Source organism: Pongo abelii, chromosome 12, assembly GCF_028885655.2.
Source record: "Pongo abelii isolate AG06213 chromosome 12, NHGRI_mPonAbe1-v2.0_pri, whole genome shotgun sequence".
NCBI classification, from domain to species: domain Eukaryota; kingdom Metazoa; phylum Chordata; class Mammalia; order Primates; family Hominidae; genus Pongo; species Pongo abelii.
In genome coordinates this window covers 128950715-128977600 of record NC_071997.2, presented here as the reverse complement: position 1 = coordinate 128977600, position 26886 = coordinate 128950715, and the positions used below count along the sequence as shown (strand labels likewise).

At 42.1% G+C, this 26886-nt stretch overlaps 1 long non-coding RNA gene across 1 annotated transcript in view; it reads left to right on the top strand.

Moving 5' to 3' along the window:
* The window catches only part of LOC129057776 (uncharacterized), a 164842-nt gene that overhangs the window by 95942 nt on the left and 42014 nt on the right, over positions 1–26886 (top strand). The window contains exon 2 of the long non-coding RNA XR_008522546.1: positions 3094–3261. This is a non-coding gene — a long non-coding RNA (uncharacterized LOC129057776). The remainder of the gene's footprint in view (positions 1–3093; positions 3262–26886) is intronic.

The following is a 26886-nucleotide window of genomic DNA, read 5'->3' as shown; positions in this document are numbered from 1 at the left end:
TCGATTTTCCACCTATTGCATATTTTTTGAGTGAACTCTGAAGATAGGTAAGGACACAATTATCTAGTACTAATATTCGGTAGAAAAAGCACACTTGTTCCATGACACAAGGCACCCAGGTGACAATACCTTGATTACTTGGGAACAAATTTCTGAAAAATAATTTTTCAAATGAATCAAATATGAAACACATGATTGAACATTTTCCTAGGTAACAACCTCTCTTGGAATCAGTGTGGGGCTTAGTAGGCCTCTCCAGCAACTGTGGAATGAAAGCTCCAGGCACTCTGTGTTTCTGACACGGTTTGAATGAATGTCCCATGAAGTCCTGCCTGTGAGGTTAAGCGCCTCTCTATGCACCAATTCTGATATGGTTTAGCTGTATCCCCACCCAAATCTTGTCTTGAATTGTAGCTCCCATGATTCCCTCGTTTGGAGGGACCTGGTGAGAGATAATTGAATCATGGGGGTCGTTTCCCCTTACTGTCCTCATGGTAGTGAGTAATTCTCTCAAGATCTGATGGTTTTATAACAGGAAACCCCTTTTGCTTGGCTCTCATTCTCTTCTCTTGTCTGCCACCATGTGAGACTTGCCTTTCTCCTTCCGCCGTGATTGTGAGGCCTCCCCAGCAACGTGGAACTCTGAGTCCATTAAACCTCTTTCTTTTGTAGATTGTCCAGTCTCAGATATGTCCTTAACAGCAGCATGAAAACAGACCAATACAAATTCTAAAAGCCAATGCAGTACATCATTATGTTTGCAAACTAATAATCTCATCTTGAAGGGATTTCCTTGTTATTTTTATAACTGAGAGGATATTTTTATACCCAACATCCAGAACACTGGACCAAGGGTTAAAGATCCTATTTCATGCTGAACCTCAACAGTCAATCATTTTCTTTTTAACAGCTTTCATGAAATAAAATGCACATACTTTACAATTCACTCATTTAAAGTGTATAATCCAATGTCTTTCAGTATTTTTATTAAGTTTTAAATGTATCATAAAATATATCTAACAAAATTTTCCATTCACCTAGTTTTGTAGCAATAATTACATTCACAGTGTTGTGCAGCCACCACCACTGTCTAGTTTCAAACTTTTTTTTTATCACCCCAAACAAAAATTCTCCATTCATTAAACAACAATTCCTCGTTTCCTCCTCTCCTCAGCCACTTCATAACCTCTGATGTGTTTTCTGTTTCTGTAACTTGACCTATTCTGGATACTTCACATAAGCGTGATCTACAATGTTTGTCCCCTTGTGACTGGCTTATTTCACTTGGCATAATGTCCTCAAGCTTCATCCATATGGTAGCATGTATCAGAACTTCATTCCTTTTCATGGCTGAATAATATTCCATTGCATGCATAGACCATGTTTTGTTGATCCATTCATCTGCTGATGGACTCTTGGCTTCTTCTACCTTTTGGCTACTGTATGTAGTGAACTGCAATGAACATTGGTGTGCAAGCATCTGAGTCAGCCTTGATTTTTCAGGTCAGTAGTAATTAGTACAAGAATAATAATCAAGGCTGCCCAATTTCAGGAAGACTGTCCCCTTCAGTTTGCTCCTCATTCTGTTGGCCCCTTCCATATCCTGGCAGTAGGACAGACACAATTTTCATGCTCTCTGCTGAATATGCTCATCACCCCAGACCCCTTATCAACCAGTCAGCATCAGACACAAGAGGAAACTCATTTGCAAGATTAGAGAAGTCATAAAAATACAGAAGGGGCACCCAATCATGGTTTCCCTGAAAGTTTCCTCAGAGAAAACTATTTTCTATCCGTCACTTCCTGAAACTAGATAGATCCTAACATCAGTTTCCAAATGTCCTGGTTAGCTCTTTCTCACCTATAACATAATAATGGCTTTGGGGGAATCTCTTAGATGGTTGCAGTATGCTGTGTAGTTCTTGATGTACAATACCCAGAGTTCACCAAATCATTGACTTCCAAATCACATCACTACTGGACCGGCTCTTAAAACGTATAGCTGCCCAGAGATCATGATGAGGTAACACCCAGGAATCTGTATATATATAAGTAATGTTACCTATGATTATAATTATGTTGTATATTATATACTTCTATACTTGCATATAATTATAAATATGTGATATATGGTATATATTATATATAAATGTGAATATTACAGATAAATTTTAAATTCCTAATCTGCAAGGCAGCAGGAACCTGTTCCAAAGAACCACGGCCTTTTACCAGCGAGAAGTCCATAGGAGGTGGTTGCAGTGAGATGAGAATTTAGCGAGGAAATTCTATCACAGTCTCCTCTCTGTCCCATGTTTCAGATTGGTTATTAAGCAAGTGGCTCCTCAGTGCATACTTGGCACATTCATTCTCTGGTTCTAGTGCAGTTTATTCAAGTGAACTCTAATTGACAGGCTTTAGGTGCACAGGCCAGTGAGGAGCTTGGAAGGAGCACAGAGCTCAGTCGGTCATCATTTCTCCCCTCCGGTAATGTGCACACACGACAGGCAATGTCCGACGTCTCCTGCCAGTCATCTGATACCAGGGCTGTTGTCAGGAAAGCAAAGGAGCTGTTTAGAGACACTGGCAGCCATGGTTCCTGGAGGTGGAAAGTAGTTCCATGGATAACTAAGGGTAGTGGAATGTGACTCTGGAATCAGATGCCTCCAGATGTCTAGTTGGCTATTGCCAGTTTCTCTTAGAATCAAAGACTGTGTTGAGGGGGACAGAAAAATAAGAAAACTTCTGGAAGTTACCACTGGAAAAAGTACCAGAGTTAAGGCTAGAAGTTCTAGATTTAAATTAAATTTCTGATGCGAATTAGCTCTTCCAACTTATCTTCATGTGTTGATTCTGACTCTCAGACTGCATTTTAATCTCTTAGATCCTCAGTTTCTCTCACCTGTAAAATGGGCATTATTTTATCTGCCTCACACCAGGTACAAGGACATGGTAAAAACCAGAGGGATAAACTTAGCAGAAGTGTTTGTAAATGTAAGATGAGAGGTTGTTTGTATCGCCAATTGCCATGAGTACTGTGTTTTGAGGACAGCACAGAGGGGGACATGCTTATTAATCTCCTCAATTATTTTTCAGTGCACGGACGCCCATTCCCAGATACTTGTTCAGTAACCCTCAAACCAGAAGCATGTCTGTCTTTGGGTCAGTAATCTGTACCCTGAATCGGCAATCAGAGCGTCACGACAGAACCGTGTATCAACACCACTAGTCTATGTTTCTGATTCATCAAAGTTCCTCATTAACGTGAGTATCTGCCCTCTCCAGGGCAACTGTGGAAGTAGTTTTTGGGTTTGGTGGCCTTTGTAAGCCAACTTTTATGTGGCCGTTATAGGCCTTCTTGTGATGTCCATTAGACCCTTCTAGAACTCATTTGTAGAAGATTTAAACTATGCGATGATGCTTATTTTCTTTTTTGGTGTAGATTTATTTTTTAAAATATTTTTGAGTTGAACAAAAGTGGTTCACACTTCTCACTTGGTTGTGTACTCCCTTGAAGATTGTCTCACTTGTTTGCACCTCTTGCTTTCCCGAGTAGACCAGCTCTTTAGAGTTAGGGGATTTTCACTGATTGATTCATTCTATTCATTTTTATTCCAGACCCTGGGAACAGGGCAAGAAAGATCTTGCTATTGAAGCCACAGACAGTGCCATCAGCTATGAGGACAAAAAATGGAGGAATGGGGTGGGTAGTAACTCTTGGTAGGGGAGGGAGTTATTTTAATTTTGGTGGCTAAGGAAGGCCTCTCTGAGATGATATCAGCCTTGAATAATGTGAAGGAGCCAGCCCGCACCTGTGGATGCGATAGGGAACAGTAGGCAGTGAAAGCAGCAGAAACATGTTTGGTGGTTTGAAGAATAGAGCAATGAGTGATGGGGCCAGGGCCAGGTTGTGTAGGACTCTAGGTTCCAGCAAGTCCTCGACATCTTGGTCTAGAGGCAATGTGAAGACACTGGGAGATTTAGGCGGGTGATTGACATAATCCAATCTATGTCCTCAGGAGAGTAAAAGAGTTGGGGCCGTGTCTGGATGAGAGATGATGGGGCCTGGAAAGGGTGACAATGGAGAAGTAATTGATGGTCAGGACGTGTCTGGGAGGCAGAGCTGTGGGGCTTGTTGATGCATTGGATAAAAGAGAGGTGCAATATTTCTTTGTATTGCACAGTAATTGATGATTAATTGTCCCAGTCTGTTCCTGATGCTGTAACAAAATACCTGAGACTAAGTAATTTATAAAAACAGACATTTATTCTTTTCAGTTCTGGAGGCTGGGAACTCTACAATCAAAGTGCTGGCAGGTTATGTGTCTGGCAGGGACTACCCTCTGCTTCCAGGGTGGTGCCTTGTTGCTGTGTCTTCACATAGCAGAAGGGGTGAACACTGCATTCTCGCATGGCAGAAGGCAGAAGGGCAAGGGCACCTAGTTAGTCCCCTCCAGCTATTTTATGAGGTACTAATCCCAGCCTGGCTGCAGAAAGCTCACATGGCAGAGAGAGACAGAGGAATGGAGTTCTGGTAGTGTCTCCTTATAAGGGTGCTAATCTCCTCCTAGGAGCCACCCCTCATGGCCTCATCTCAACCTAATTGCCTCCCACAGGCTGCACCTCCTAATACCATCACATTGGGGTTGGAGGTTAGAGCGTCAGCATGAGTTCTGGGGAACACACTGCAGTTCATAGCAGGTGCTTCGTCACTGCAGCCCTAGGAAATAAGCACACTGGTCAAGCACAAGAACAGCTGGGAAGTGGCCTTCACCTCCACCTGCAGCTGCATCTCGTTGCAGAACCTAAGCTGCATCCAGGAACTGAGCCATCAGAGGGCCCGGGAAATTTAGATTTTAGTCTTTGAACTCCTGAAGTAGTGGGGGTTGGGTGGGGGAAGACAGTGGGGAGTGATTAGTGAGTGCAAGAGGTACGCCTGAATGCTGAGAGCCCAGTAGACAAGAGTCATCCAGCAAAACCCCACAGAACCACGTGAGTACTAACTCAGCTAAGACATGGGGAAGCTCCTGAATGACATCATGTACCATGCACACTGTTTCAGTTTATTGCAGGACACAGTTGGTCTGTTGCGTTGAGATGTTATCTAGGCACATGTTCAGGCATGTGCACTTTTAATATATTAAACATTTCGATTTAAAGTTATTTTTGAAAACTTTATGTGTGTAAACATAAGGTCGAAAAATAAAGCAAAAACATTTTCCTAGTTAGTGAGCATATAAAGAACAGTCATTCTTAAGAGGTGAAGATGCATCAGGGTTTTCTGGGTTCTATGTGAGGTTTTAGTTTCTGAATAGGAGCAACGGGCTAAAATCATTATTATAACTTGGAAAAAAGTGTCAGGAAGCCTGCAACCACTGCTGGTGAACCAGCTGTTTGGGCGGAAGTTAAAAAGTTACTTTAGGTTGCTCAGAGGTGAGGGAATTATGGCTTTGCAGAGTCAGACAATAGGGGGCATTAAGCCAGGGAGAGGCATTTGGAAATGTGCCGGTATGAGGAACGTTTGAGGATCTCACTTGGCTGCTGTAGCCTTGACCGCTTCACCTGTGCAAAACGCTGAGCAGGTCTGGAGCTGAGACTGTGTGCGGTGGATACCTCTACCCCGAGGCTGGCTGCACTCTGATTATAACAGCCCCACAGAGGTTGCAATCAAGTGCAAGGACGTCCAGGTGGACCGCGATGGGCTCTTTCCATTTGGAGTCAGTGTTTCCCCGACTGTGAAGAAGCTCCTTGCCATGCGCGGCTCTTCAGACCACCTGGAATTTAAGGAGCCTCACTCGAGCAGTTAGTTCTTCCTCCCCTGCCCTCAGCCAGACGCTCAGCAAGGGGGCCTGGATGTGGCGGCTCCTTCTCACCCACAACAGGGCAGGGAGGACACAGGGAAGAGAAATGACTTACTCTCTAGAGACATGGAGAAAAAAGGAGGGCTTCCTCCTGCTGCTGCGTGTCTGCTCCCCAAAGGCAAAACTTCTAGAGTTTGGAAGGTTTAAACATGGGGGAGATGTCATCTTCAATATGTTTGTATTAGTAGGGGTTCTCCAGAGAAATTGAACCGATGAGAGATAACACACACACACACAATGGGAGTTAGCACATGTGATTATGGAGCTGAGAAGTCTCACTATCTGCTGTGTGCAAGGTGCGGACCCAGGAGAGTTGCTGGTGTGATTCAGTCTGGGTCCAAAGACCCGAGAACTGGAGGAGTGGATGGTGTAAATCCTGGTCCCCGGGCAGGAGAAGACCCAGGTTCCAGCTCAATAGGCAGGCAGGAGGAGCCAGGATTCTTCCTTCCTCTGCATTTTGTTTAGGCCCTCAACAGATTAAACGATACCCACTTGTGCTGGGAGGGAACCTTCTTTACTGAGTCCACGAATTCAAATGCTAACCTATTCCAGAAACACCCTCTCACACACACTCAGAAATGTTCACTACAGGCTCCCATGATCCAGCCAAGCTGGCACATGAAATCGAGCATCATGCTGTTTCAGGTGTAAAGTGAAATTATGGAACAAGAATAATTGTCCAGGGGTCTACACTGTGAGTTTATTTCATTCTCAGGATTAATGATTAAGACCACATGTGAACAGAGCTGCCCAACTCAGAACACATCTTCATGTTCCACTGTGTTAGTCTGTTCTCACACTGCTAATAAAGACATACCCAAGACTGGATAATGTATAAAGGAAAGAGGGTTAATTGACTCACAGTTCTACATGGCTGGGGAGGCTTCACAATCATGGCAGAGGGCAAATGAGGAGCAAAGTGATGTCTTACATGGTGGCAGGCAAGAGAGCTTTTGCAGGGGAACTCCTCTTTATAAAACCATCAGATCTCATGAGATTTATTCACTACCATGAGAACAGTAGAGAAGGAACCACCCCCATGATTCAATTATCTCCACCCGGCCCTGCCCTTGACATGTGGGGATTATTACAATTCAAGTTGAGATTTTGGTGGAGACACAGCAAAACCATATCATTCTGCCTCTGGCCCCTCCCAAATCTCATGTCCTCACATTTCAAAACCAGTCGTGCCTTCCTAACAGTCTCCCAAAATCTTATTTCAGCATTAACTCAAAAGTCCAAGTTCAAAGCCTCATCTGAGAGAAGGCAAGTCCCTTCCACCTGTGAGTCTGTAAAATCAAAAGCAAGTTAGTTACTTCCTAGATACAATGAAGGTACAGGCAATGGGTAAATACAGCTATTCCAAATGGCAGAAATTGGCCAAAATGAAGGGACTACAGGCCTCATGCAAGTCTGAAATCTACCAGTCAAATCTTAAAGATCCAAAATGATCTCCTTTGACTCCATATCTCATATCCAGGTCATGCTGATGCAAGAGGTAGGTTTCCATGGTATTGGGCATTTACACCCCTGTGGCTTTGCTTGGTACAGCCCCACTCCTGGATGCTTTCATGGGTTGGTGTTGTGTCTGCAGCTTTTCCAGGTGCAGGGTGCAAGCTGTCAGTGGATCTGACATTCTGGGATCCGTACTGGGGAAACCAGCCCCCAATATTTCAACATAGGTTCTTTTCTATTTTTCCTAAGTGTTGGCCAGTCTGAGAAATGAAGAGAAAGAGTACAAAAGAGAGAAATTTTACAGCTGGGCCTCTAGGGGTGACATCACCTATTGGTAGGTTCTGTGATGCCCCCTGGGCCACAAAACCAGCAAGTTTTTATTAGGGATTTCAAAAGGGGAGGGGGCTACGAACAGGGAGTAAGTCACAAAGATCACATGCTTCAGAGGGCAATAAAAGATCACAAGGGCAGAAGGTCAGAGCAAGATCACAAGGCCAGGGCGAAATTAGAATTACTGATAAGGTTTCATGTCCCGCTGGGCACGTATTGTCTTGATAAACATCTTAACAGGAAACAGGGTTCGAGAGTAGACAATTGGTCTGACTAGAATTCACCAGGCTGGAATTTCCCAATCCTAGTAAGCCTGAGGGCACTGCAGGAGACCAGGGTGTATTTCATCCCTTATCTTCAACTAAATAAGACAGACACTCCCAGAGTGGCTGTCCATAGACCCAACCCTGGGAATGCATTCCTTTCCCAGGGTTATTCCTTGCAGAGAAAAGAATTCAGTGATATTTCTCCTATTTGCTTTCTGCAATAAGAAAATATGACTCTGTTCTGCCCAGCCCCACAGGCAGTCAGACCTTATGGTTATCTCCCTTGTTCCCTGAAAATTGCTGTTATCCTGTTCCTTTTCAGGGTGCCCAGATTTCATTTTGTTCAAACACACATGTTTTACAAACAATTTGTACAGATAATGCAATCATCACAGGGTCCTGAGGGGACATACATCCTCAGTTTATGAAGATGATGGGATTAAGAGATTAAAGACAGGCATACGAAATTATAAGAGTATTGATTGAGGAAGTGATAAATGTCCATGAAATCTTCACAATTTATGTTCTTCTGCTGCAGCTTCAGCCAGTCCCTCTGTTCAGGGTCCCTGACTTCCCGCAACAGATCTGGAGGATGGTGGCCTTCTTCTCACAGCTCCACTAGGTAGTGCCCCAGCGGGGACTCTGTGTGTGGGTCTCTCACCTCACATTTTCCTTCTGCACTGCTCTAGCAGAGGTTCTCCATGAGAGCTCTGCCCCTGCAGCAAACTTTTGTCTGGACAACCAGGCATTTCCATACATCTTCTGAAACCTAGGCAGAGGTTCCCAAACCTCAATTCTTGACTTCTGTGCACCCAAAGGCTCAACACCACATGGAAGCTGCCAAGACTTGGGGCTCACACCCTCTGAAGCGATGGCCTGAGTGCTACCTTGGCCTATTTTAGCCACAGCTGGGATGTAGGGCACCAATTCCCTAGACTGCACAAAGCAGCAAGTTCCTGGGCCAGGCCCACAAAACCATTTTTTCCTTCTAGGCCTCTGGGCCTGTGATGGGAGGGGCTGCCCTGGAAATCCCTGACTTGCCCTGGAGACATTTTCCCCATTGTCTTGGTTATTAACATTTGGCTCCTTGCTACCTATGCAAATTTCTTCAGCCAGCTTGAATTTCTTCTCAGAAAGTGGTTTTTCTTTTCTATTGCATCATCAGGCTACAAATTTTCCAAACTTTTGTGCTCTGCTTTTCTTTTAAACATAAGTTCCAATTCCAAACGATATCTTTGTGAATACATAAAATTGCATGCTTTTAACAGCACCCAAGTGACCTCTTGAATGCTTTGCTGCTTAGAAATTTCTTCCATCAGTTGCCCTAAATTATCTCTCTCAAGTTCAAAGTTTCACAAATCTCTAGGGCTGGGGCAAAATGCCACCAGTTTCTTTGCTAAAACATAGCAAGAGTCACCTTTGCTCCAATTTTCAACAAGTTCCTCATTTCCATCTGAGACCAAGTTCCTCATTTCCATCTGAGACCACCTCAGCCTGGACTTTAATATCCATATCACTATCGGCATTTTGGTCAAAGCCATTCAACTGGTCTCTAGGGAGTTCCAAAGTTTCCCAAATCTTCCTGCCTTCTTCTGAGTCCTCCAAACTGTATCAACCTCTGTCTGCTATCCAAAGTCGCTTCCACATTTTCATGTATCTTTAGAGCAGCACCCCGCTAACTGGTAGTAATTTACTGTATTATTCTGTTCTCATGCTGCTAATAAAGACATACCTGAGATTGGGTAATTTATAAAGGAAGGAGGTTTAATTGACTCACAGTTCCACATGGCAGGGGAGGCCTCACAGTCATGGCAGAAGGCAAATGAGGAGCGAAGTCACGTCTTGCCTGCAGGCAAGACAGCATGTGTGTGGGAACTCCCCTTTGTAAAACCATCAGATCTCAGGAGACCTATTCACTGTCATGAGAACAGTATAGGGGAAACCACCCCCATGATGCAATTATCTCCACCTGGCCCCACCCTTGACATGTGGGGATTACTATAATTCAAGGTGAGATTTTGGTGAGGACACAGCCGAACTATATCCTCCAAGCTTCAAATGAAGGATTAACATGGGTCCAGTGATGTCCCTCCAATTTGTAGAACAGAAAACTGCAGGTGAAGAAGTTAAGTGTCTTACGGCATCTCATAACCAGTGAGGGTAAGTCAGGAACTTAAAGCCAGGGTTTCTGAGTCCAAATCCTGCATTCTCTCCACCACCTGCTGCTGCCTTTTCATTGAGCTTATGAAATGGAGAGCAGCTCCAAACAAATCTACAGCCACTGGGACTTCATGTGGGTTTTGTTCCTGGTGGTTTGTTTGGTGACACGTATGTCCTGTGTGGGCTTGACTGTGGGCAGGGAGTCATGCCAGAGTGGCAGTAAGTCCTTGCTTCTGCTTGGTTAAGCGTGAGCTCCCAAAGGAGGTGGGACTGTAATTAATAGGCTTTACTGTGAAATAATTGTTATAAACCAAGCTGCTGTCAGGAAAACTGAAATCAGACAGGGCAGAAAATGCAGCCCCAGCTGTAAGGTAAGGGCTGTGCTTTGGTCAAGGATAGGCTGAGGTAAACATCAAGAGTGACTCAGCAAATCTAGAGTGCAGGCGTATAACTCCACTTGTTATCATAACCATGTAGACATAACACAGAGAAGCTCACCACCATAACATAGCCATAACATAGGGAACGGTTCTCACTTGGCTCTAAGCCACTATTTTCTGTAAAAGGTATAATTGCCCTGTTGACACTGTGCAGGTGCTCACACTGAGAGAAAGAGAGAGAGCCAAAGTTGTCCATCTTTGCAGATGGACAGGAGGGAGCCAGGACACAGCTCAGCTTGCTGGTACCCAGAAAAAGAAAGAGTTAAGCTGATGACCCTGAAGGCAAGGGAGAGCCAGCTGCTGAAGGGAGCCACAGCCGGCTCAAGCAGCTGAGACAGGGCGGACAGTGTGAGAAAGCTGTTGATGAGAGCTGCTGCCGAATAAAATCATCTTTCACCTGCTTATGGCCAGCCCCCACCACCCCAGAGTTCTTTCTGCTCATCCACCCACTCCCTTTGGACCTCAGCATGACATTTGGTGTAGCCGTGAACCTGACACCAACCCTGCTGTGCTGGCCTCTGTGGCTGGTGGAGGCGTCGTGCTATCCAGTAGCCATCCATCGCTGGGTTTGTTTCTCCTTCCAGTTTCTGAACACAGGATTTGGAGTTAGAAACTCTGGCTTTAAATTCTGGACTGACCCTCACTGGTTATGAGATGGTGTAAGTCACTTAACTTCACCTGCAGTTTCCTTTTCTGTAAATCGGAGGGTTATCATGGGATAACCCTCCGATTTACAGAATTTAACCCACATGTTAATTCACCCTCACATTAATTCTTCATTTGTTGCTCAGGAACCTTGCCTCCCAGTACCTGTGCTCCAGTGTCCCCTCCACTCATGTGCCACAAGAGTCAGCCACCAAGTCCTGCTAGAAGCTGCCTGTGGGCCAAGATCCACACAGAGCCCTAGAATCAGCGAGTTGACCTCTGCTCCTGGGATCCACCTCAGTTCCCACCCCGTGTCCTCACAGTTCTTCTGAGAGCCGAGTCTTGGTATCACTCACCAGACTGTGCCCCTGAGGACAGCACTTGGCATCGTGTTTGTGTTTCCAAATGTTTGAGAAGTGAATAAATCAAATCCAATTATAGGCTTTCCTGCCAGCCATCCAGTTGGAGCATGCCTAGAACACTGAGGGGATGGTGTGAGAGAGTGAATCTGAACATTAACTGTTTAACCCATTCAGGCTTCTGTAACCGAACACCATGCACTGTTGGCTTATAAAAAACAAAATTTATGGCTTCTATTTCTGGAAGCTTAGAAGCCCAAGATCAAGGCACCAGCAGATCTGATGTCTGGGGAGGGGCTGTTCTTCACAGACAGTGGCTTCTGGCTGTGTCCTCACATGGTGGAAGAGTGGGGCAGCTCTCTGGGGTCCCTTTTATAAGGGCACTAACCCGATTTGTGAGGGCTCTGCCCTCATCACCTCCCAAAGGCCCCACCTCTCAGTACCCTCATATTAGGGTATTAGGATTAGGATTTCAAATATGAGTTTGAGGGTTATGATTCCAAATATGAATTAGAGTTAGGATTTGAAATATGAATTTGGGGGGATACATGCATGAAGAGTTCTCAGAGGACAAAGGAAATGAAGGCAGTGGCATGGAGGGCATGAGGAACCAGCTGACCTGAGTGAGCTCTTTGAGTGAGGAATTAGGGAGGTAGAGTGTGGGTGAGGGGCCAGGGATGGGACATGCTGCTCTCCCAACCATTCAGACCCAGCGTGATGCAGTGGGCAGTGTAGGTGGGAGTAACAGGGGAACGTGACATGCTGGGGAGGAGGGGCTGGATCAGGAAGGGCGATGCCAGGTGGCCAGGGAGGGAAGACACTTGAGCCCGTGGAGTTGGAACTCTGAGTCTGTGGAGTTGGAGCCCACAAACCGAGAAACAGGATGGAGGGAAAATCTTGAAAATTTATAGATATTAGTAAATATAGTGAAGCTGCCTTTTCCTAACATGAAGCATAGTTGATGCATGTTTGTTTTGTTAATGGTGAAACTGTTCTACATTTTTCTCTTTTAGGATTCTTTCTGCATGGGCCCATTAGTCACTGTTTTATAAATCAACTAGACTCTCCTGGGAATGTAGATGTTCTTTTGCTGATTTATACAAAGGGGGGGCTTCCTGTGTTCTCAGGGATGATCTCAGTGCTGTTCAGGTTGACTTTAGAGAGTTCCCCCATTGCCAGGTTTGCAGACTGAGGAAACAAGGTAAAGGAGGTGAACTATCAATTCTTTGTTTTTTATGGAAGCAGGTATTATTAGATTCGTTACTCAGGTTACAGGCTAAGCTAGTCTCCTCTCCCTTTTTCCTATAGATCACCTCTGATTTTCTTGGTCAGTGACTGAGTTTTATCAAGGCGAAGACAGAATGGATGCAGGGCTGTGGGTAGGCCACCTCTTCATGCTGGCATCATCATCAAAAGGCAGTGTCCGCATGACTCCTGGGGGCTCCAGGACAGCCTCTGGGTACCCACTCTCTTAGTCATAATCTCCCTCTGCAAATTTTTATTTAAAAAGCAGCAGAGAGCTCTTCAAAGTCTTCTTCTCCAGCCATTAAGCTGCCTCTTGTTTCATGCTGGCACTCAAATCGTAGCCACAGTTGTCCTTGGAATCGCGCTTTTCTCCTACTCATGGCTCTTGGAGGCATTGCTTTGTTTTTAGTTCCGAGCACAGTAAGGTAAGGAAGCCAGGAAATTCGCCTCACATTTCAACCCTAACTCTGGCCTTGGAGGAAGGGAAGGGGACCTGGGAATGGAACCCTGTGAATCAGGCCTTCTTGTGCCTCCCTTGAATCCAGAGTCAGCCTTTCTTTTTTTTTTTCAGAGCTCAAATCCAACAGCCATTCCCTGGAGCCAAAGGGAAAAGGCAACCCTGAACTCCCAACACCCACTCAATCCTAGGAGCCCACTCACTCTTCTTTCTCCCAAAAATACACCTCCAGACTTCTCTTCTCACTTACTTATTTCCCCAACTATCCAAACTGCTATGACAATGTTCTGGGGTGAGATGTGGGAGGTGGGCGGGGGGGCTTCCTAACTCTCTGGATGCTGCCTTCAGGCAGGTGTGATGTGTTCTGTCCAGCAAGGCACTGTCCTGCTCACTGTGCCTGCTGCAGCCAGCTCAGTGTCACCCTGTGATCTTGGCACTGGCATCTGCTCTCCTGAGTTTTTGGCTATCCACTCACTTTGGTTTGGATGGGCTGTGGGAATCTATTCCTGACTATACTTCCTTTGGGTAACATAACTCCCCTGCCTCTTGGCCTCAGCCCTGGCACCAAAGGCTGCCAGGGGCCTACAGGGCTCCCCCATGGCCTACAGGGCTTCCTTAGGGTGGAAGATATTCAGATGTCTTCTGTGCCCAGAGGGCTTAGAGGCTAAATTTCTGTCTTTCCCTATGCTCAGCCAGCCTGTCATAACCGTAGCTTCCTCACTTGTGCTGGAGGCTTTCTGGAAACTTCCTTGAGCTGCAGGCATGAGTAGGTTCACAGTAGGGGCCAAAGAAACCAGCTGGTGAAGACTGTGGATGCTTTCATCCAGTGACATTTGGATGACGAGTGCAGACATATAAAGCAGGAAAATCATGCTATCTGGAGGATGGAGAGCTGCATTCTGGTTGAGCTGTCACTCACCACAGCCCTGACCATGGACATACTCCTTCACCTTGTGGATGGCAGTTTATCCTTCTGTGAAATGGAAGGGATGTGTTCTTAGCAGTATTGCTATAAGGACTAAAAATACAACTGGCATAGACTAGGCATCCTCAATAAATGCCATTTCTTTCTTCTGTCTGCATCCTCAGCTTTTTAGTGTGTGTGAAGAAAAAAATGAGTTAATTCACGTGAAAGAATTATTTAAGCTCCATGAAGTTCTTTATATATCTTCCCGATTCCTGTTCTTATCACTAGGATCAGAAAACATGGACCATGTAAAGTGGCCCATGCTGTCTCTACTGACAAAGGAAACTCTTGCACAAACCAGGAAGCGTGGAGAAGACAGGAGACAGAGGGATCCACCAGGAAGGGTGGAAGTGAAGCTTCAACACCCTCCCCTCAGGTCAATCTGAAATTCTGGATTCGGCATCTACTGACCCAAGGGAGTGCACGTGGCATCGTGTGTCCAGCACCTTTGGACCCAGCTGTGGTAGAACCTGGCACAGCCAGTGGGCCGTGTCACGGTGGCCTGGAGGAGCCCCAGAGGACAGTGACGGGAACCAGGACCCTGGCAGCATTTATTTTCCAGTTTCTGGGTAAAGAAGGAAAGAACTGAGGCTAGGAATAGAACCTGGAAACCGGCTGCACATGCAGGTAGAGTCTGGCTGAGGCCCCCACATGGCTCGCGATATGTGGGCCACCCTCACAGCATGACTGAACGCAAGCCACGTCCTGGCTCCCAGCCACCGCCCGCGCTGGGGCCCACTGCCCTCTGCCCTCATGCTGCTTTCACAGGCATGTGTAGCCTTGGGTGTGGGGCAGGGCCAGGCAGGGGATGCTCTGACAGGACGGTTTGGATAGATGAAGGTGAAGGGTATAGAAGCCCTTACTGCATTCAAGATGCTAATTACACTTGCCAATTTAGTTTTTAGTCAAAATCAATTTTTTATTCTCATTTTCATTTTATGCTTGTTGTCATAAGTGGGAAAAAAGACTGTCTTGTCAGAATGATTGAATCTTCCATAAAATGAAAGCCATTTCCTGAATACTGTCCATTCAAGAGAACAAAAAGGAGGGAGAGTGCCATGAGCCTCAGAAACTTGGCCTTTACAGTTATGGCAATTGGAACACTTCTACCGATCTGTATGTTGTCTTATTTCTGAAAATTGTGTAAGTAATGTAAGACCAATAATTTTGGCAAATCTATTGCAGTCTGATAATTTGCATTGCGATGTGACATTGGAAGACAGAGAATCCCTGCCTAAAATGTACATCATCACAACTATTCAACAAGCTAATTCTCAACACAAAGACAATTTAGAAAATGTAAAAAATTAATGTCTATTATTTTAAGCCCCACTATTTCTGCTTTGTAAAACATAAAGACATGCTATTTCCTGGGAAATTATGTAAACAGATCAAATATTTAAGTATTTGATTACTATTAAATATCTGGGTGACATGGTTTCGCTGTGTCCCTACCCAAATCTCAACTTGAATTGTATCTCCCAGAATTCCCACACGTGTTGGGAGGGACCCAGGGGGAGGTAATAGAATCATGGGGGCCAGTCTTTCCCGTGCTATTTGGGTGACAGTGAATAAGTCTCACGAGATCTGATGGGTTTGTCAGGGGGTTTCTGCTTTTGCTTCTTCCTCATTTTTTCCTGCTGCCACCATGTAGGAAGTGCCTTTCACCTCCTGCCATGATTCTGAGGCTCCCCAGCCATGTGGAACTGTAAGTCCAATTCAGCTTCTTTTTGTTCCCAGTTTTCAGTATGTCTTTATCAGAAGCATGAAAATGATCAAATACACTGGGCATACTTAGACACTTAGAATAAGAAAATGATGAATAATTTAGTCATGGAATGTGCATGTCAGCATTTACCTATCACGGAACACATCAGATTTTCTTTTGACGAGTGTCAACTGATAAAAACAACCACACTAATACCTGTAATTTTGGAAGCTGCCAGGTGATTGTTCAAATCTATCCTGGTAATGTGAAAGCATTTGAACATTTTCCTATCCTCTGTGTATGCTTAGTTTCAAGAGAGTAACTCAAAACTAGTACTTTCCTTTCAGCATGTGTAGCTTTAAGATGGTTTCTTGCAATGGTTCTGTCTTACCTCTGTCCTCAACCCAAGTCTTCTTTATTCAAAGCTCCTCCAAATATGATCTCAAAACTATAGAAGGCAAGCTCTGGAAAGAACCTTACATATAATCTGCACCAGTAATTTTGAAACCACATCATTAAGAAAATAATTTACACAATTTATACAAGAAGTAAAAATATTGATGTGGGGAGGAGAAGGGTTTCCCTGTTAAGTGCCCTGTTCATCATGAGCACCCCCCAGCAGTGTTCCAGAACTAGGTCTACATAGAACACAACTTTAAAACCTTCATCTTAGTCCTACTCCCTGAGGTGTAGAAGAAGGAAGTGAGTACTGTTTATACATTGCAGAGAGTGTGTTTATCATAGATGCTCAATGTGTTAGAGGCGGAGTTGGAGAAGATAGGTTGTAGAGTTGTTAAACACAAGGATGACACCTTCATATTTTTGTGACCCCAGCATTTTGTGACATGTTTACCCCATGACACACACTTGTTGAGATGGAAGAGTGGGTGATTGGGATCCTAGAGACACAGACACACTCATAAAGAACTAGTGCAGACAGACTGACTGCAAAAGCTTCGGAAGGATAGAGAGTATTGTTTTGGAGATGGGAGCTTGTAAATATTTTACAGGGGGCAATTCTAATCTCTATAATTTAGTTGATCCAATGCCCATGGAGGGGGCTAAGAAATATGGTCTTGCCTTTGAGTTGCATGAAAATGTCTTCCCAATGTAAGTTTTTTCTGGACTATAAGGCAAGAAAAGACATAGTGGCAAGCATGGGGACATTTTTGGACAGGCACCTTCTCATGAGTTCAGGCTCCTTTGCTCCCAGCCTGCTGACACTGGTGACCTGGGTTTTGAGGCTGGCTGAGTGGAAGCTGGAGGGCTCTAGGAAGGACTTGGCAAGAGCAGAGTTGTTGGGAGAGGCCAGACCACAAGCTAGAACCACAGTTTCCTCCACTCACCCACAGGGAGGATTTTTTTTTTCTGTGACACGTTCTCCCTCTGTCCCCCAGGCTGGAGTGCAGTGGTGCAGTCATGACTCACTGCAGCCTCAACCTCCCTGGACTCAGGTGATCCTCCCACCTCAGCCTCCCAAGTAGCTGGGATGACAGGCACATGCCACCATGCCTAGCTAATTTTTGTGTTTTTTGTAGAGACGGGGTCTTGCCTTGTTGCCCAGGCTGGTAGTATGGAGGATTCTTGAGAAATAATTTGTGAAGGTTTGAAACTCTGTCCTGCATTTCCCTTTACCTCTGCTACCTTCTGTCTTTCTTCCAAAAAATGAAAACAAGTAAAACCTAGGGTACCTATTTTGTTTTTCTGTTGAGTGTGGTTAAATGTGCCAGGCATCGTCTATGAAGAGATTCTATGCTCACCAGCTCATCATGAGAAATGCTTGGGAGGCCCTAAAAACGTACAGATTCCTGGGCCAGACGTCTAGACATTTGTACTGGGCTGGGGTCTGGGAATCTGATTTTTAAAAAGCTTCCCGGGGTTTTCTAATGACTAGGCAGGTTTGTGAGCCACTTGTTTAGTAGAGGAGCTCACTCTACTGAGGATACTTATTCTCACTATTCCCACACCCCACCCTCTATAGTGGCCTTTCACCACACCTGGGGTTGGAATCCTGTTGCCCCCCAGGTGCTCCAAGGTGTCCCTGGGGTATCAAGGGGATGCTGACTGCAGCAGAGAGCCCACTCCCAGTGACCACATTTCCTTAGGACATTGCTCCCAAACTCTGCCTCCTGCAGATAATTCTCTCCCCTCTTCTGAGACATAAATTTGCCTAGGCCTTTTGCTTTGTTAGCAGTAGACTGGGACAAGCAGGGCTTGCTTCATACATGGTGGAGCCCCATTATGGCCTCTACCGGGCTGCCTGTCTTCCTGGAAACATTAGTTCCTCCATTACTGCCCATTATGGGAACCAGACTGTTAACTTGACTGTTAACAAGAGCATTACCCAACACAACATTCAAATTTCCTCCAGACAAAATCTGGGTCAAATATTTGCTTTTCCACATATATCTCATTTATTCAGTCCATTATAGCCATTCATTTGGAATCATATATATGGAGACTAGAAAAGAGCTTGGGCATCATGACATCTAATTTCTGTATCTTATAGGGAAACTAAACCCAGAGAGAGGAAATAATTCGACCAGAGAGATCTGTTAGTTACAGCAGAGCCTATGACCAGCACCTGACTCACCCCCTTGCTCCCTGGCTACAGACTTGGGCATAATAAAACATTGTAGACTTAATATGGCCACCTGTGCAAAGAGGCCTCTCCTCTACCCCTGTAAAATCTAGATGCAAAGGTGATTGAAATGCTTGGGGCCTCTGATATGATTTTGCTGTGTCCCCACCCAAATCTCACCTTGAATTTTAACTCCCACAATTCCCACATGTCATGGGAGGAACCCAGTGGGAAGTGATTGAATTATGAGGGCGGGTCTTTTCTCCACTGTTCTCATTATAGTGAATGAGTCTCACAAGATCTGATGGTTTTAAAAAGGGGAGTTTCCCCACGTAAGCTCTCTTCTCTTGTCTGTCGCCATGTGAGATGTGCCTTTTGTCTTCCATTATGATGGTGAGGCTTCCCCAGCCATGTAGAATTGTAAGTCCAATTAAACCTTTCTTTGTAAATTGCCCAGTCTTGGGGCTGTCTTTATCAGCAGCGTGAAAATGGCCTAATACAGCCTCCAACCCATGTTCTCCTCAGTTCTGAAAGCAGGTGTCATGTTGTATGACGTACCCTCCTGTAACAGCTTCAGAACCTGAGGTGCTATTTTTGGCAAGCCACTTTTATCCCATTCACTGTTTTTCTGCACTAGAGAATCTTTTCACAAGAAATTCACTTTGTTTCATTTGATTTGAAGGAGACATGGGGCGGTCCTCATTTTCCAGGGCTTCAAGGACATGAACTGGCTGCTACTTTGAGCCAGGAATTGAGAGAGGAAACTATTTGGCATTCCTGACCTTTATTTTGCATTTTGAGGGGGTTCATGTGGCTCCCGACTTTGGGTTCACCCCTAGCTAGTCTCAAATGGGAGTAAAAACTAAATCCCCTGGCCCTGTGCTAGATGCCACCCTGAATCTCACAGAGGCAGGGAAAGGGTGTGAGGAAGCCAGGTGTGTAGAGGACATCAGTTCATTCAATCTGCACAACAGCCTCCAATATCTCCCTCTTTTGTAGATAAAGCAGCTAAGGTTCAGTGAGTGTAAGTGACACACAACAGAGTCCCTGCTTCAGAATCAGTCAGCTGGGGGACTGGATCTCACTGAGCACTGAGCAGCACACTTTAAAAAAAAAAATTAATAGATTACAAAAATTAACAAATAAAAATTGTATATATTTCTTGTGCACAACGTGTTTTGAAATATGCATACGTTGAGGAATGTCTAAATTAAACTAATTAGCATGTGCACTATTTCACATACTTAAAATTTTTTTTTGTGGTGAGAACACTTAAAGTGTCTCTTAGCCATTTTCAAAAATACATAATTAGGCCGGGCGTGGTGGCTCACACCTGTAATCCCAGCACTTTGGGAGGCTGAGGTGGGTGGATCACCTGAGGTCAGGAGTTTGAGACCAGCCTGGCCATATGGTGAAATCCTGTCTCTACTAAAAATACAAAAATTAGCCAGGCGTGGTGGCATTTGCCTATAATCCCAGCTACCCAGGAGGCTGAGACAGGAGAATCATTTGAACCTGGGAGGTGGAGGTTGCAGTGAGCCGAAGTGGCACCACTGCACTCCAGCCTGGGCAACAGAGTGAGACTCCATCTCAAAATAATAATAATAATAATAATAAAAGACATAATTAGTTACAGTCACCATGTTGTACAGTAGATCTCTTGTTACTTAATTTGCATTTAATACTTAGTTTCATTACCTATTAAGTGGTGGTGTTCTGAGAATTGGATGAGACAATATATGGGACTCACCTAGTACAGTGTCTGGCATGCAATAAGAATTCAATAAATAATAACTACACTATTACTATTACAATAGTCATTGATTAAGGGTTTACCTCTAGTACGTGACATCTGTTTGATTTCAAATGATAACACGGATTAACATTTATGGAGCCTTTACTATGTATCTGGTACCATGGCAATTATTAGATGAGTGATTTCATTTAATCTTTAAACTTCTTATGAAGTAGGTGTTATCCTCACCTCCATTTTGCAGGTGAGCAAACTGAGTTTTGAAGGGTAAGGACCTTGACTCAGGTGACCCTGCTGGTTAGTCAGAGCCCAGACCCTGAGCCCCACCATCGGGAGCCCTGGTTAGCAGCCTGCACCCCCTACCCAGGCCATGATTAAGGTCTGCCTGGGTGTCTCCAGCTCTCTGCTGTTCTCTGCTTGCTTGTTGAAAGCTCACTTGTCTCCACACAGAAGCGTGAATACTAAGTTCACACTGGGAGCTCATGATTGTCAGATTCTCTGCAGCCTTTTGCGATGCAAGAACACAGATAGTGAAAATTCGTATGTATTTTTAATCTATTAAAACCAGTATTTAGCACTAATGCATATGCTAAAATCATCCCTCAAAATTACATATTTATTTTCTAATTGTAGCTCATTCTTAATGTCTTATTGTGTATTAAAAGGTGAGATAGTATTTCAGTTTTTGACATGTTTTATACTGAGAAGGCTTTAAAAATCCTTATTACTCCAATCAACTGTGTGAAGTTGATTTAGTGAACCCACATTTGGGTGGGAAATGTAAATGGCCTGGAATACATGCATACATGCCTAGAATACATGCGTGCCCAGGAGGTGAGAGTTTGCGGAGGAATCATTCTGTGTGGGAGAGAGATGGTGAGAAACTTTGTGAGATATTTATTAACAAATCCTTTGGAAGTCCAGGTAGCAGCAGATCCCCATCCCTGTTCTCCAGAGACTGGGGAGGAGGACTGCCCCAGTTTGCAGGAGCTCTGCTTGTTCAAAGGTTCTTCCTTATGCTGAGTTGAAAGGCGCCTTTTGAGCCAATATGGAAAATATTGAACCCTCTTCTTTTTTGGCAGGTTGTAGTTTTTTGATGATAGGTTTTTCTTTCAGTCTTTTCTTTCTGGTTAAATAGTTTTGTTTTGCTTAGCTGTTCCTCAGAAGGCACCCTGGTTCCCCTGTTTGTCATTTTCCCATTCTGGGTGGCTCCCAGAACTGAATGCAATATTCCCCAGGGGCTTTCAGCGGCATAGGTGAGACAATATCATCTCCTTACCTTGCATCTCACTTGTTTTAATGTAACCCCAAAATTTTAAAGAAGAATATGCTTTTTCATTATTTAAAATTGAAGGAGAAAAGATAATCACATCCCTGTACCTCTTTCTCAGAATTGATAAATATTATTTTTTGTTTATATTTCCTTTATATTTTCTCTAAAAAATAAACACTATGGATATAATTGAAATCACCAGTATTCTGTTCAGTCCTCTGTCAGTCAGCTTTCCCTAGGTCGCTCAGCACTAGCAAAATTCCTAACATCTCAGGGGTTTACAACAACGTAGCTTTATTTCTCATTCATGTTAAATAAAAATATTCACCAATATTTTCTTCTAATATTTTAAGCATTTTTTCATATATGGTTTATTCAGTCATTACGAGATTATTTCACTGTATAATGTAAGGTTGGTACTTAATTTTATTATTGTTTTTACCTGTGAGTAGTGACTATGTGAACAGTTTCCCCACTGATTTGTAGTACCTTTTCCATCATATTCCAAGACCACATGAGTGAGTCTAAGACCTTTTGTACTAAAGATCTGTGTGTCTATCCCAGGGCTAATGCCACCCTATCAGTTGATATCGCTTTATAAATGAATTTTAACAACCGGAGGGCAAGCCTCTTGTCCTCGTTGTTCTTATTCAGAATTTTCAAAACTATTCTTGAACACTTGATGTTTGTTCTCACCTTTAAAATCAATTTGCCAAGTTCCATAAAAAAATGCTATTAGAACAACCTTGTTCATTTCATTTTTTTCAAATCTTATATATCTCATTGTGGTTTTGATTTGCATTTCTCTGATTGGTGATGATGAGCATTTTTTTCATTTGTTTGTTGGCGGCTTGTGGGTCTTCTTTTGAGAAGTGTCTGTTCATGTTCTTTGTCTACTTTTTAATGGGGTTATTTGTTTTTCGCTTGTTGATTTGTTTACTTTTTTTAATAGATTCTATATATTAGATTTTTGCTGGGTGCATAGTTTGTGAATATTTTCTCCTATTTTGTAGATTGTCTGTTTATTCTATTGACAGTTTCCATTGCTGTGCAGAAGTCCTTTGGTTTAAGTAGGTCCCACTTGTCAATTTTTGTTTTTATTGCACTTTCTTTTGGGGACTTGGCCATAAATTCTTTGCCAAGGCTGATGTCAAGAAGGGCGTTTCCTAAGTTTTCTTCTCAGATTTTTATAGTTTGAGGTCTTAAATTTAAATCTTTAATCCATTTCATGTATATGGTGAAAGATACAGGTCTAGTTTCATTCTTCTGCATATGGCTAACCAGTTATCTCAGCACCATTTATTGAATACGAAGCCCTTTCCCCATTGCTTATTTTTCTCGACCTTGTGGAAGATATCAGATGGTTGTAGGCATGTGGCTTTATTTCTGAGTTTTCTATTGTGTTCCATTGGTCTATCTGTTTGTTTGTTTTTGTACCAGTATCGTGATGTTTTGTACACTTACAGTATAATTTGAAGTCAGGTAGTGCAATGTCTCCAGCTTTGTTCTTTTTGCTTAGGATTGCTTTGTCTATTTGGGCTCTTTTTTGGGTTCCATATGAATTTTAATAGTTTTTTTTTGAATTCTGTGAAGAATGATGTTGGTAGTTTAATAGGAATAGCATTGAATCTGTAAATTGCTTCGGACAGTATGGTGATTTTAATGATATTGATTTTTCCAATCGGTGAGCATAGGATGTTTTTTTCATTTATTTGTGTCATCTCTGATTTCTTTCAGCAGTGTTTTATAGTTCTCCTTGTAGAAATCTTTCATGTCCTTGGTTAGCTGTATTCCTACATATTTCATTTTTCTTTGTGGCTATTGTAAATGGGATTGTGTTGTTGATTTGACTCTCAATCTGGATGTTACTGATGTGTAAAAATGCTACTTTTTTTTGTACATTTATTTTGTATCCTGAAACCTTGCTAAAATTGTGTATCCATTTTAGTAGCCTTTTGGTGGAGTCGTTAGAATTTTGTAACACCAGTTAGAATGGCTATTACTAAAAAGCCAAAAAACAACAGATGCTGGTGAGGCCGCAGAGAAGAGGAACCCTTATACACTGCTGGTGGGAATGTAAATTAGTTTAGCCTCTGTGGAAAGCAGTTTACAGATTTCCAAAGAACTTAAAATGAAACTACCATTTGACTCAGCAATTCCATTGCTGGGTATATATACCCAAAGTAATGTAGATCATTTTATCAAAAAGACATATGCGCTTGTATGCTCAACACTGCAAAATTCACGATAGCAAAGACATGGAATCAACCTATGTGTCCATCAGTGGTGGCTTATATAAAGAAAATGTGGTACATATACACCATGGAATACTACACATCCATCAAAAAGAATTAAATCATGTTCTTTGCAGCAACATGGGTGAAGCTCAAGGCCATAATCCAAAGTAAATTAATATAGGAACAGAAAACTAGATATCACATGTTCTCAAAGTGGGAACTAAACATTAAGCACACATTGACGTAAACACGGAAACAATAGACTCTTAGGACTACTAGAGGTGGGAGGGAGGGAGTGTAGTGTGGGTTGAAAAACTACCTACTGGGTACTATGCTGACTACCTGGGTCCAATATACCTATGTAACAATCCTATACGTGTGCCCCCATACCTAAAATAAAAGCTGAAATCAAACCAAAACAAACAAAATATCTCATATATCCTTCTTATATTTTAGGGTTGCTTTATTAATTTTGAATAGAGATGCATTAAATTTTCTCATGATGATTATAAATTTATTCTTTGTAATACTATTTTTTTGCATTGTATACTTTGAAGCTGTATTCTTGGATACATAATTGCTCTATCTTTGTGTTCTATTGTTTTATCATTTGCTTTTTTCATCACTTTTCATAATTTTTACCTAAAATTTAGCTTTTTGACTATTAACTTTACTACGTTTTCTTTATTTTGGTATATTATCTGCCTGTTTAATCTTTATCCATTCCCTTCATTTTCTCTCTTTCTTTATACATTTATTGTCCATGTATCACTTGTAAGCATGTTAGTTCTGGATTATAAAAAAAGTCTCAGCTGATAATAGCTTTTTAAAAAAATTATAAATTTTATTTATTTTATTAAATGATTAATGACATAGAATTACTTCTCTTATTTTTATATAAATGCATTTTAACTGAACTACTGTATTTTTTTGCTCTTTGGCTAGTTTTTTATTTCCATAGGTTGTAAATAGTTATTTTTGTAAAATCTATAAGCTATATTTATAGCTTTTTATTCTTACTTTGCACCTTAACTAACACGAATTATGTTAAAATCTTCTTTCTCATTGCCTTTTATAATCTTTTTGAATTAGATAAAAGATGTAGACTTTTAAATATATACATACATATATACATATATATACACATATATATATATAAACATAGATATCTACCAGATATATTTTCCCATTCTATCATTGTTGCTATTGTTATTTAAAATTTTTCTACATTTTAAACACACATTTTAGGATTATTTCCTCTACTTATTAAGTGGATACAGTAATACAGTCTACCAAGTCATGTGCTCACTGTAGTTTCTTACATTCCATGGGTTCCTTCATGTGTCTTTAGAACACTCTTTAGTAAAGAGTGTGTAAGTTGCAACTCATAATGCCTCTTGCATATTTGAAAATGTCTTTTTATGTTGCCCCACATTAAAAATAGTTTAGCTGGGCATACAATTTTAGGTTGAAAAATATATTCCCATCAAAGACTTCAGTTAACATCTTTTGGTTTCTATTTTTTACTCTGATGACAATTCTGCTGATATCTAATTGCTGTTTGGAAAGCAAACTGTTTTCTCTCTGGTTGGTTTCATGCATTTCTCATCTACAGTTTTCTGATGTTTCATATGGATATATTTTTATATGTTTATTTAATAAGCTTAATATCTGGTGGTTGCTTTCAATCTGAAGATTCAATTCTGAAAATTTGCTTTTGTCTTTTAAAATATTGCTTCTTTCAAATTCTGTCTTATTTCTTCTTCTGGAACTTCTTATTCTATTCTAGATGAATTTTTGGAGCTTCAACTCTTACTCATATCTCTTCATTGTGCTATCATATTTTAACCCATATTTAGATGATTTGCTCAGCAATATCTATTACTTTACTTATTATTTCTTTGACATATCCAGTTTAGTTTATCTTATTATCAGGAATTTTTATTTCAATGAATACATTTTTTAATTCCAAAATTTCCAATCAGTTCTTTTTCACATCTACATTTTTTAAAATCTCATTTGTTTCTTACTTATTTTATTTTTATGGCTGTTATAGCATTCTTTACTCATTTGAGGATTTCAAACATTTATTTTATATTCACTTTTATGTTGCTCTATTATTTGCATTTGCTTGGAATGAATTTGCCTTTTCATTGTTGATATTTTTGGTAGTTTTTCTTAGTATTCTTTTGCTTTTGTGTTTTGAAATTTTAGTTTTCCAGTTCTTTTTTCTCTTTCTCAATCTGTGCTTAGCCATACCCCTCCACGGAGATAACGGGGTTCCTTCTAACTAGATCCCAGGGGTGCAGAAGCACTTGGAGTGCTGGCTCCAGGGGCATCTTTAGGGCTGTCGCTGGGTCAATGGGTTCCTGGGCTTAGGAGCTCATTGCTTAGCTAGATCTTTTTTCTTTCACTTCTCAGGTATGAATTTTTATATAAATTATAGCCAAGACCTGAATTTGGAGACTTTTCTCTTTTCCTTTCAGAGTGGAAAAGAGATTTTAGAGTGGATTTTATTTTTTAAAAATCTACATGCTATATTTACATTGTATTATAAGGATACTGTATTATCCTTATATTATAAGGCTATAGCATATAGATATATAAGATATATCCACTACAGGAACCAGGACCAAAGATCCACCTTGTTCTAGTTCTTTACCTTATGCTGGGTGTTATTGGTACCTGTTTGTGCCTTTTCATGTACCTGGACTAAGAGCCCACATGTTAATGGCTTTTATCCTTTTTTTGCTCTATGGTTTTTTCTTTCCTTTCTAAACTATGGGCATGTTTCTCTTGCTGTTGAGTGTGGATAAGTCTTTCCCATAATTTGAGGTACTTTGCCTTGAAGAAGAGGAGTCATTTTAAAGATTGAATCAAGTGCCATGTTGAAAACAAGCATAATTTTGTTTTTATATATTTTTTAGAAGTCATGTCATTTTGATGGCCCTTAAGTTTACAGTCAAGAGAAATCCCTAGATCCTTCACAAATTGTATGCTCTCAACATGAAATTTGTTTGAATCCTGAAAGTTGTTCAATTATTTTAGAACTAAATGTGCTGTATTGCATTTGTCCTCATTCCTGTATAATGCTGTGATTGATGATTCAGTGATTCATTAGCAGACCTTCTGAACTCTGAGAACCACAGGCT